This window comes from Panthera onca, chromosome E3 (genome assembly GCF_046562875.1).
Source record: "Panthera onca isolate mPanOnc1 chromosome E3, mPanOnc1 haplotype 2, whole genome shotgun sequence".
NCBI lineage: Eukaryota > Metazoa > Chordata > Mammalia > Carnivora > Felidae > Panthera > Panthera onca.
This window is the reverse complement of record NC_138354.1, coordinates 5,904,537-5,914,696: the sequence shown is the minus strand read 5'-3', so window position 1 is coordinate 5,914,696 and position 10,160 is coordinate 5,904,537.

Below are 10,160 nucleotides of genomic sequence, written 5' to 3'. Positions count from 1 at the left end.
TCATGATGCTGTTGCTCTCATTTGTCAGGTGAGGACAAAGCAAGGCTAAAAAGTAGCAGAGCAGGACTCGAACCCCGGCCCCCCGGACACAGAGGTCTCATCTAGAGGCTCCCCACAGAGAGTCACTATATGTCTCGGCTGCGGTGTGTCAGGGTAGGAGGAGGACAGAGGGGACAAAGCAGAGTGGGTCAAGGTGCAACCCTCTGGACAACCCTCTGGATGTCCCCTGGGGTGGGCTGGCAACAGAGAGGGATCTGTGTTCGTTTCCTGGGGCAAAGCGCTTCGAAACCGTGCAGCTTCAAACAATAGAAATTTATTCTCTCCCAGTTCTGCAAAATCAGGCATCTGAAGGGTCATGCTCTCTCTGCAGGCTCCAGGAGAGGACCTGTCCTCACCCCTGCCAGCTCACAGGTGGCACTCCTTGGCTAGTAACTGCATCCCTACTTCTGTGACCACATCACCTCTTCCTCTGTGTCTCTGTGTCTCCCCCTTATGAGGACACCCGTCACTGAACGCAGGGCCCACCCGAATCCAGTATGACTTTATCTTAGCTGCGAAGCCCCTATAACTGAGGTCACACTGAGGGGTCACGTGGACGTGAATTTGGGGCGGAAGGTATCCAACCCAGCACACTTGGCAGGTGGTCGCCTGTCTCCCTCCTTCCCAAAGCGTGCTGGATGCCACACCGTGCATTTTCGTCCTGTCCCCAGCTGCTCCTACTCAGTTCCTCTGCTCTCCTGCCCTCTTAACCTGGGGTGTTCAGGACCCAGCGTCCCCTCGGGCAGCTGGGTGCTGTATGGCTTCATGTTGATCTCTGCACCTCAGCTCCCACATTCCCATCCCCAGCCTGACTCTTGGTCTCCGGACTCTGACGCATGTCCCCACTGGATGCCTACAGACCCCTCCAGCTCCAGCGCCCACACCGGCCACGCCACGTCCCCAAATCCACGGCCCCTATTCTCAGGGTCAGCACACAGCACCAGCACACCCCGGGCTCTGCCCCAAACCCTCATCCTCACAGCCAACCTGCAGGGAAACCCTGGCGGCCCTACCTTGGGAGTCAGTCTGGAAGCTAAGCCCTTCTCGCCAACTCCCCTGCCACCACCCTTGGCTCAGCCACCGCCATTTCTGTCTTGAATTGCTAGACAGGCTCCCCATTCTCCTTGCCCTCTCCCTGGGTTCCCACAGCCTGTCCCTGCAGAGCCAGGAGGCTCCATGGTCTCATCTGTGTCTCAAAATATAATGGCTATTCCATTGGGCATGGCAGGGGCTCCCCACCAGAAAGTGGCAGCTTCCTCTCTCCTCCTTCATTCACTTTCCTACAGAAACTTTCGTGAGAACCTACCGGGTGCTGGCACGGGGCTGGGCTCAGGGGATACAGAACCAGGCGGGGAGACACAGTCCAGCTTCTCCTGGAGCCCTCGGCCCTATGGGAGACGGCAGGTGAACAAGCCATCCTAAATGCAAGGTAATGGGCACAGCACCATCTGTGCCCTGCAGAAGGCAAAGCAGGGTAGGGGTCAGGGAAGGAGAGATGGGGCCCTGGAGATGGGGGCTTCTCTGGGGGCCGTGTCATTTGAGTAGGTTCCTGGGCGATGGGAGAGAGGCGGCATGTGGAGAGAATCTCATTCCAGACTGCATCTTCCAAGCACTTGGGCGATTGTTGAATTCATCCCTGGGCCCCAAGAAGGGTGAATGAGGCTTCGGGAATACAGGTGAGTAGCAAGGTGCTCAGGAGAACGCACGAAAGTGACTGGTGCCTGGAATAGACTCATATCAGAAGAAACCCTAAGAAGCCAAGCAGAGCTGCTCCCAAGACTTCACAGTGCATGTGGACACAGTGTGCGTGGGACAAGCAGCTTTAGAGGGAAGCTCCAGGGACAAGAGTGCCCAGGGTGTCCACGCCGCCGCAGCCTGCCTGTCTGCTCCGTGGCGTGTCACCTGGATCTGGCCGTAACTGACGGAGGCTGTCCCGGCCCTCTCTGTGCCTGGTGCCCGCCAGTCTCCCCTTGAGGGATCCCCTCCTGCCCCTCCTGCTGGCGCTGTAAGTCTGGTCACCGAGTCTTTTTGCCTGGCCCAGGGAACGTGTCTCAGCTGGCACCTGGAGACTTAGTTCTCAGCCTGTTATCTTTCCCACATTCCCTTCTCCAACCTAAGTCATTGTAAGTGCTGCATAACAACTGTATCGCCTCCTGTACACCGGGGCACTGGGTGGGCCCTTTCCAGGGGTGGTAGCCTACCTCCAAGATGGCGCCCCGTGATCTCCACCTCCTGAACACAGAGCCTTGAGTAGCCCCACCTGCCCCTGTATCACATCAGGGCTTTTGGAGCCGTGTAGCACACAGCAGAAGTGATGGAACATCCCCCGAGATTAGGTTACGACAGACACCACTGCGGTCAGATCTGCTTCATCGCGAGCAGCCCTTTGGAGAGGCCCACGTGGTGAGGACCTGGGGTCTGCCAACAGCCATCTTGAAGTGGCCCCTGCGGCCCAGTCAAGTCTTCAGAGACCACAGCCCCAGCCAGCGTCTTAATCACAAGCCCGAGATTCTGAGCCAGAACCACCCAGCTAAGCCACTCCTGGATTCCCAGCCCACAGATCTGGCGAGACAATAAAGGTCTGCCTGGCTTCAGACCTTCCGCTTTGGAGTAATTCGTTACACAGTAACAGATAACTGATACACGCATTTTTAGCTCCTTCAGTTCTTGGAACAACCCAGTGCTGTGCATTGTTTCTCTTCCATCACACAGGCAGGAAACTGCAACTCGGAGACGTGGAGTCCCGGCCCCAAGTCACCCAGGGGAGAGGCTGTGCAAAGAAACTTGGGCATTTGCATCTATTAGAACCAGACCTCTGGGCCTCCCATCCGCTGACAACCACACTTTCCTACTCAGAACATGTCCTCCTCTGAAGGCTTCACTCCTCCAAATAAGCCCTGGAGGGCTAATTGCCCTTCTTTTATAGATGAGCAAACTAAGGGCTCAGAGAACCAAGATTTTCCCCAGGCTCACACCTGGGATGGAGGGTGCCCGATCAGAACTCAGGCCCCGGTCCGCAGTCCCCTGGCGTCACTGGAAGCTGGGTCCCCGCTGCCCAGAGGAGGCACCTCTTCAGAGCAGAAACCATGCCCGGGTGTCCCCATAAGGGGGCCTGCGTGGCCTCAAGCTCTTCTTCCCCCACCCGGGGCTGTGGGGCCCTGGTGCCACCCTGGAGCGCCGCCTCCACTGCTCTCAACCCCTCCGCCGGCAAGGGCCTTGCAGTCTGGAGTGATGGGAGCACTGTCACCTGCGGGACTGAGCTTTCGAGAAGCAGCTGTTTACTCTGGGTCTTGAATTTTAAAGAGGTTTAAAGTCCGACTTGGACCCTTAGCTCCTGGGATGCCTGTAACCATGGCAGCACCTCGCTGAGCAATAGCAAATATTTGCTGAAGGAGAGAGAAAGAGCCAGGTAGGAAGGAGAAGAGACCTGAGGATATGGGAACGAGGCTTTGCTGTGGGCGCCCGCAGCTGGCTGGGGGCTGTCCCCAGGTCCCCAGGGGGAGGGGGCACTCAGATGCCTCTAGTAATACCCAGGGGTACGTGCCCCACCTCATGCCCCTACTCCCCAAGTCTCTGGGTGAAATATGCCTGCAGGACAGCATGTCCAAGGCCAGATCCTGGGTGGGCATCCTCTGTGTCAGTAAGCCCCTTCTTTTGCTTGGGTCTCATTTTCCTCATCTGTGAAATGGGAACAACAAACCTGCCTGCCTTTTCAGGGATGTCACGTGGCTTAAATGAATTCCAGCCCCCTGGAACATCCCCATGAAGGATTATTGTAAATATCCCCCCAGCTGGGTTCCAGGACAAAGGGATGTCGAGATCTCTGGACCACATTCCAGATAGCCCAGAGAGGGGAAGTGGCTTACTCAAGGCCACACAGCAAGTGCAGCAGAGCCCAGAACCCAGCCACCCGGCTCTGCTGTCATCTCAGGGCACGAGGCCCCCCTGACCAACTGTCACCAGCTGAGTGGCTGTGAATGATGGCATCAGTGTGCTGCCCTGTGGATGTGCTCAGGGCTTAGCCACATTCTGGGTCAGGGCTCGGGGTGTGCCAGGCACGTGGACAGTTTCTGCCAAGTATGTCTCAGCAGAGAGAGCCAGGGAAGCAGAGCCCGTGGCCCTGCACTGCCAGGGAGGGGCTCAGTGTTCCTGCAGAAACCTGAAGAAGGGACCTGGGGCTCTCCCTGCGGGCCGTCCCTGTCACCTCGGGTTGCAGGTTAATGGGTCCAGGTACACACCTTGATTTGTAAGTCAGCCAAAGGCTGCATCTATTTTTAAATTACATCCTAGGGAGTAAAAAAGATTACATCCTATTACCAAGAGAATAATACGTGTAGACCAAGCATGCAGGGTATACTACTAAGAGGCCTGAGATTGAGTCTTGGCTTTTCTGGAAGTCTGGTGCCTCAGTTTCCCCACAGGTAAACAGCCCCTACCCTCGCCCACCTGGGAGTGAGTCTGATTCTTCTCAGAAGACACTGTTCTCAAAGTCTCCTTGCAGCCATCTACACTCTGCCTCCTCTCTCTGCCGGAACACAAATATATGTATTTATTCCTTTTTTCCTATTTCTTGCACCAGAGACTCTTAAAATAGAACAGGAGGTGGGCTGTAAGGAGAGGTCCCAGGCAGAAGTTCCTCTCTGAGGGCCGAGAGGCAGCTGGGTGGGGATACCTGAGCTCAGCCCTCCACCCCCCTGCCCCCCCCCCCCCCCCACACACACACACAGCACAGACAAGGGCCGGGATCAGAATGGTGTGATCCTCCTGGGCACAGACTCTGTCTGCCACACCTGGATTCCTCCACTCTGCCAGAGGCCCCGCTTCTAATGGGCTGCTTGGGAACCAGTTGAAGTCTTGCCCTGGGTGACAACGAAGACCCAGTCCGCGGTTCTGGTCCTGCAGAACAGCTCCCCGAGGGGAAGGGCATGGGCATGGCCACATCTCCCAGCGACACTGGCCAGCTCACGACAGGCTGGGGCTGCTGGGCCTCATGAGCATGTGCCTAAAAGAAGGTCATTAGAAGGCTCTTCCCAGTCAGGCCTGCCACCCTCCCGGGGCAGACAACTCAGTCATCCCACTGTGTCTGGACAGAGGGGCAGACAACGTCAGAGACGGCAGACAGACCACACTTCTCCCCAGACTACTGAGCACTTGTGGGGCAGGGCTCCTGGAAGCCAGGCCCAGAATTGACAGAGATGTTAAAATAAAGAGACAAGGACATTAAAACAATTATTGTAAGTGTTCATTCAATATGTTTAAATTTTTTTCTGGGGTGCCTGGGTGGCTCGGTGGGTTAAGGGTCAGACTCCTGATTTGGGGTCAGGTCATGAACTCACAGTTTGTGAGTCCCAAGGAGGGCTCTGCACTGAGCGCAGAGCCTGCTTGCAATACTCTCCCTCTCTCTGCCCCTCCCCTGCCCTCACGAGCATACACACACACACACACACACACACACACACACACACACACACACAAGCATGCACTCTCTCTCTCTCTCTCTCTTTCTCAAAAATAAACTTAAAAAGTTTTTCTGCTCTGTATGCCCAAAAATTTACGTGAGGCATTATGAAATAATAAAATATATACACATTGGTTTCTGACCCCAGTTCCTGAAACTGAACTCCTAAATGCTTTGTCAATTTCCTGGGTGATAGAGCATCTTTTATTTTAATGAGGCAATTCTTGGTGGGTTCCTGGATGGAACTGGTCACAGAAAGACCAAGCCATGATTAGATGCTTGGAAATTTCATCGCTCTACCCTGGAGAGGGGAGATGGGCTGGAAATGGAGTTAATAGTCATGCCTATGTGATGAATACTCCATAAAAATCCCCAAAGTGTGAGGTTTGGAGATGAACACATCCGCGTGTCGGGAAGGTCATCGATCCAACTCCATGGGACAGAAATTCCTAAACTTGGGATTCTTCCCCTGTGTGTCTCTCCACCTGGAAGCTTATCTGTTATCCTTTACTATTTCCTTTATAATAAACCAACACATGGAAGTATTTCCCTGCATTCTTGGAGCCATTCTGGCAAATTACCAAACCCAAGGAGCAGGTCATGGGAACCCAATTTACAGCCAGGCGGCCAGAAGTACAGTTGGCAACATGGGATTTGTGATTGGTGTGTGTTTTAGGCCTGTCGCCTCGCTTCTGGTAGCTTCAGGTGCTCCCTGGCTTACAGATGGCCTTCTCTCTGTGTCCTCGCGTTGTCTTCCCCCTGTGCTTGTCTGTCTCTGCACCCAAGTTTCCTCTTTTTATAAGGATACCAGTCATATTGGATTGGGGCCCATCCCAATGACCTCACTTCAACTCCATCTTCTGCAAAGACCCTATTTCCAGATCAGGTCATACTCACAGATCCTGGGGGTTAGGGCTTCGACATATTTTGGTGGGGAGATGCATTTCCAACCATAACATTTGTTTAAATGTGAAGACGTTCCTACCTTTCAGCCCAGCAACTGCACTCCTAGGCATTAGCCCTGGAGAAAATTCTTGCAGGTTGCACCAGTAGATATCTGCCATCCAAGAAAGTTCATCGGCTAAGGAACAAATAGATGAACGAGGTTTGGACATTCAAGAAAGACTACACAGTGGTGAAATTTAATAAATTACAGCTACACACACCATCCTGGAGAAATAGCAAAAGTGTCATATTAAGTTATTTTTTTAAAAAAATCGTGTCATAGATGAGCCCATAGTCTGATCATGCAGAAAAGATCTGTGTGGTCAAAACTCCCACCTCCTTCAAATCTTTGCTCAAACACCATCTTCTCAATAAAGCCTACTTAATTGACCTACCTTTTAAAAAATGTTTATTTATTTATGGGGGGGGGGGGGGAAGAGAAGAGAAGAGAAGAGAAGAGAAGAGAAGAGAAGAGAAGAGAAGAGAAGAGAGAATCCCAAGCAGGCTCCATGTTGTCAGCACGGAGCCTGATGCAGGGCTTGAACCCATAAACAGAGAGACCATGACCTGAGCCAAAATCAAGAGTCAGATGCTTAACCGACTGAGCCACCCAGGTGCCCCCCATCAACCTACCTTGCTGAGAAATCCCCACAACCACACTCCTATTCACCCCACTCCGCTCTACTAGTCCTTTTCCCAGAGCACTCACCAACTCCTAACAAATTCTATAATCTGTTCATGCAAGCATCTAGGAGTTACTGTTGATTTCCTCTCTCCAGAATGTTAGATCCACAAGGGCAGGATTTTTTTCTCTTTCATTCATTGGCATCTACCAAGTATCTAGAAGAGTATCCGGCACAAAGCAGACCCTGAACAAATATTCCTTAAACCGAGTGGCTGGTACACTAATGTTCACTTAGGATTATTTTTAAACTGCACACATATATTACACCTAGTCTGTTGTATATAGGATGTCTCAAAATAGTCTTGGAAGAAAATAGACGTGGTATTTCTTGCAAGACCTGAATCTCAAGTGGAGATATAGACCCTTCGTGATCTATGCCATTCCCTTGAGCACAGAAAGCCAGGATATGACTGCATTATTCCCTCAGGACGTGCTCTCTGGGGCATGATAATGAGTGACAAAGAAATGTGAATCTATCCACAAGCTGCAGTCTTCTGTGTTTTATTTCTGCTTGAACAGGGTTTTAAAATGTGCTCGTGGATATTTGCACTGACAACTGCAGAGAGCAGGACTGCTTTGTAGAGAGAAGTAAAACCACCTGGTAAATTTGCCCGGTGCTTCCCTGAGAAAACAATAGGCCAGCAGCCTGTCAAGGCCAAAGTCCCGTAACCAAACACACGTAATCCTGGCCTTGACAAGCTTCCCTATCCTACTGAAATCCCTAGTAACACTCAAATGGCTTCTGTATGACTGCCCAAAGCCAACCCCAGGCAGAGTCAACTGGCTGCTCTATGAGCCATTGAAGTCAAGGTCAATGGTTGGGTGGGTTCAGCTTGCCGCTGAATATGGAGCAAGGGGTCATTAACAGACAAGTCCCTATGGAAACTGCCCATACCCCAGCATTGGCCATCTATAAGCTTTCAGAGACGATGCTTTGCTTACTTGGCTTAATCGGTTTGACTGTGTCTCACAACAGACTGTGAGAGGAGGTCCAACCTTCTAAATACTGTCCCAAATAGGATCCATAAATGCATGTCGAATTAGACTGGCTTGTGCATGAGTACGGCTCCTACCAGGGAGGAGGAGCCTGTCGTCCACTGAAGGATGAGCTCAAATGCTTCTTTACATTTACTCTCAAAAAGTGCAGAGGGTGGGCAATCACCCTGGTAGGAGCCGTGTTTTTAACCCCAATTTTAATCTCCACATCGGACCTCTTGCAAAATCCAATTGCCCACTGGACAGCTCCACCGAAATGAGTTGAAGGCATCTCAAATCTACGTTCAAAACCAGAACTCCTGAGTCTCCTCCCTCTCAAACCTGCTTTTTTGCTCTCCCCCATCTCCCCATCTCAAGAAATGGCATCTGCCACCTGTTCAGGTCCAAAACCTCACGTTTTTCTTTAAAAAAAAATTTTTTTTTTAACATTTATTTATTTTTGAGACAGAGAGAGACAGAGCATGAACGGGGGAGGGGCAGAGAGAGGGAGACACAGAATCTTGACCCGAGCCGAAGTCGGCCGCTTAACCGACTGAGCCACCCAGGCGCCCCACGTTTTTCTTTTTAAAATTGAGATCTAATTTGCATGCCATAAAATTCACTCATAAAATGTACAATTCAGTAGATATTAAAATATTCAGACGTTTGCAACCATCACCACAATCATTTTGGGAACATTTTAAGTTTATTTATTTTGAGAGAGAGCACCCATGTGAATAAGTGGGGGAGGGGCAGACAGGGAGGGAGCGAGAATCCCAAGCAGGCTCCACACTGTCAGTGCAGAGCCCAATGCGGGGCTCAATCTCATGAAGCATGAGATCATGAGCTGAACCAAAATCTAGAGTCAGATGTTCAACCAGCAGAGCCATCCAGGTGCCCCAATTTGGGAACATTTTTATCACTCTGGAAAGAAACTCTATACCCGTTAGCAGTCACTTCCCATTTCCCTCTATCCCCACACCTACACCCAGCCCCCATCAACCACTAATCTACTTTCTGTCTCTATAAATTTGCCTGGTCTGGAAATTTTATATCAATGACATAAGATGTGGTCCTTTGGGACTGGTTTCTTTCACTCACAGCATAGTGTCCTCAAGATTTATCCATATTAGAGTGTATATCACTATATCATTCCTTTGTATTAAAGAATAGTATTCCATCGTATGTATGTATCACAATTTTTTAATCCATTCATCAGTAGCTAGGCATTTGGGTTGTTTCTACTTTTTGGCTATTATGAATAACACTGTGGTGAACATTTGTGTACTCATTTTGTGTGGGTATATGTTATCAGTTCTCTTGGGTATATAGTTAGGAGTGGAATTGTTGGGTCATACGGTAACTTTAATTTTTTGAGGAACTGACAAAACGCTTTCTCCAAAGGTGTATGCACCATTTTACATTCCCACCAGCAATGTACAAAGGTTCCAGTTTCTCTGGATTTTCTCCAACATGTGTTATTTACTTATTTTTTAATTGCAGCTGTCCCCAGCGGATGTGACATAGTATCTCATTGTGGTTTCAATTTGCATTTCCCTAATGACTGATGATATTAAGTATTTTTGCATGTGGTATTGGTCATTTGTATATCTTGTTTGGAGCAGGACCTAGTCAAATCTTTTGCTCACTTTTATATGTATTATTTGTCAATTTTTGTTACTGGATTAAGAGTTTTTTACATATTCTGGATACTAGGCTTTTTAAAATCAGATATATAGCTGCAAATATTTTCTATCATTCTCTGGGTAGCCTTTTCACATTAACAGTGTTCTTTGAAACAAAAAATTTTACTTTTGATGAAATTCAACTTATTAATTTTTCCTTTGGTTGCTTGTTTTTGGTATCACATCTAAGAAATCAGTACCTAATCCAAGGTCACAAATATTTACACCTATGCTTTCTTCTGTGAGCTTATAGTTCTAAATCTTCTCTTTTCACACTTATTTTTGAGAGAGCACAAGTGGGGGAGGGGCAGAGAGCGTATAAGACACAGAATCTGAAGCAGACCCCAGGCTCTGAGCTGTCAGCACAGAGCCC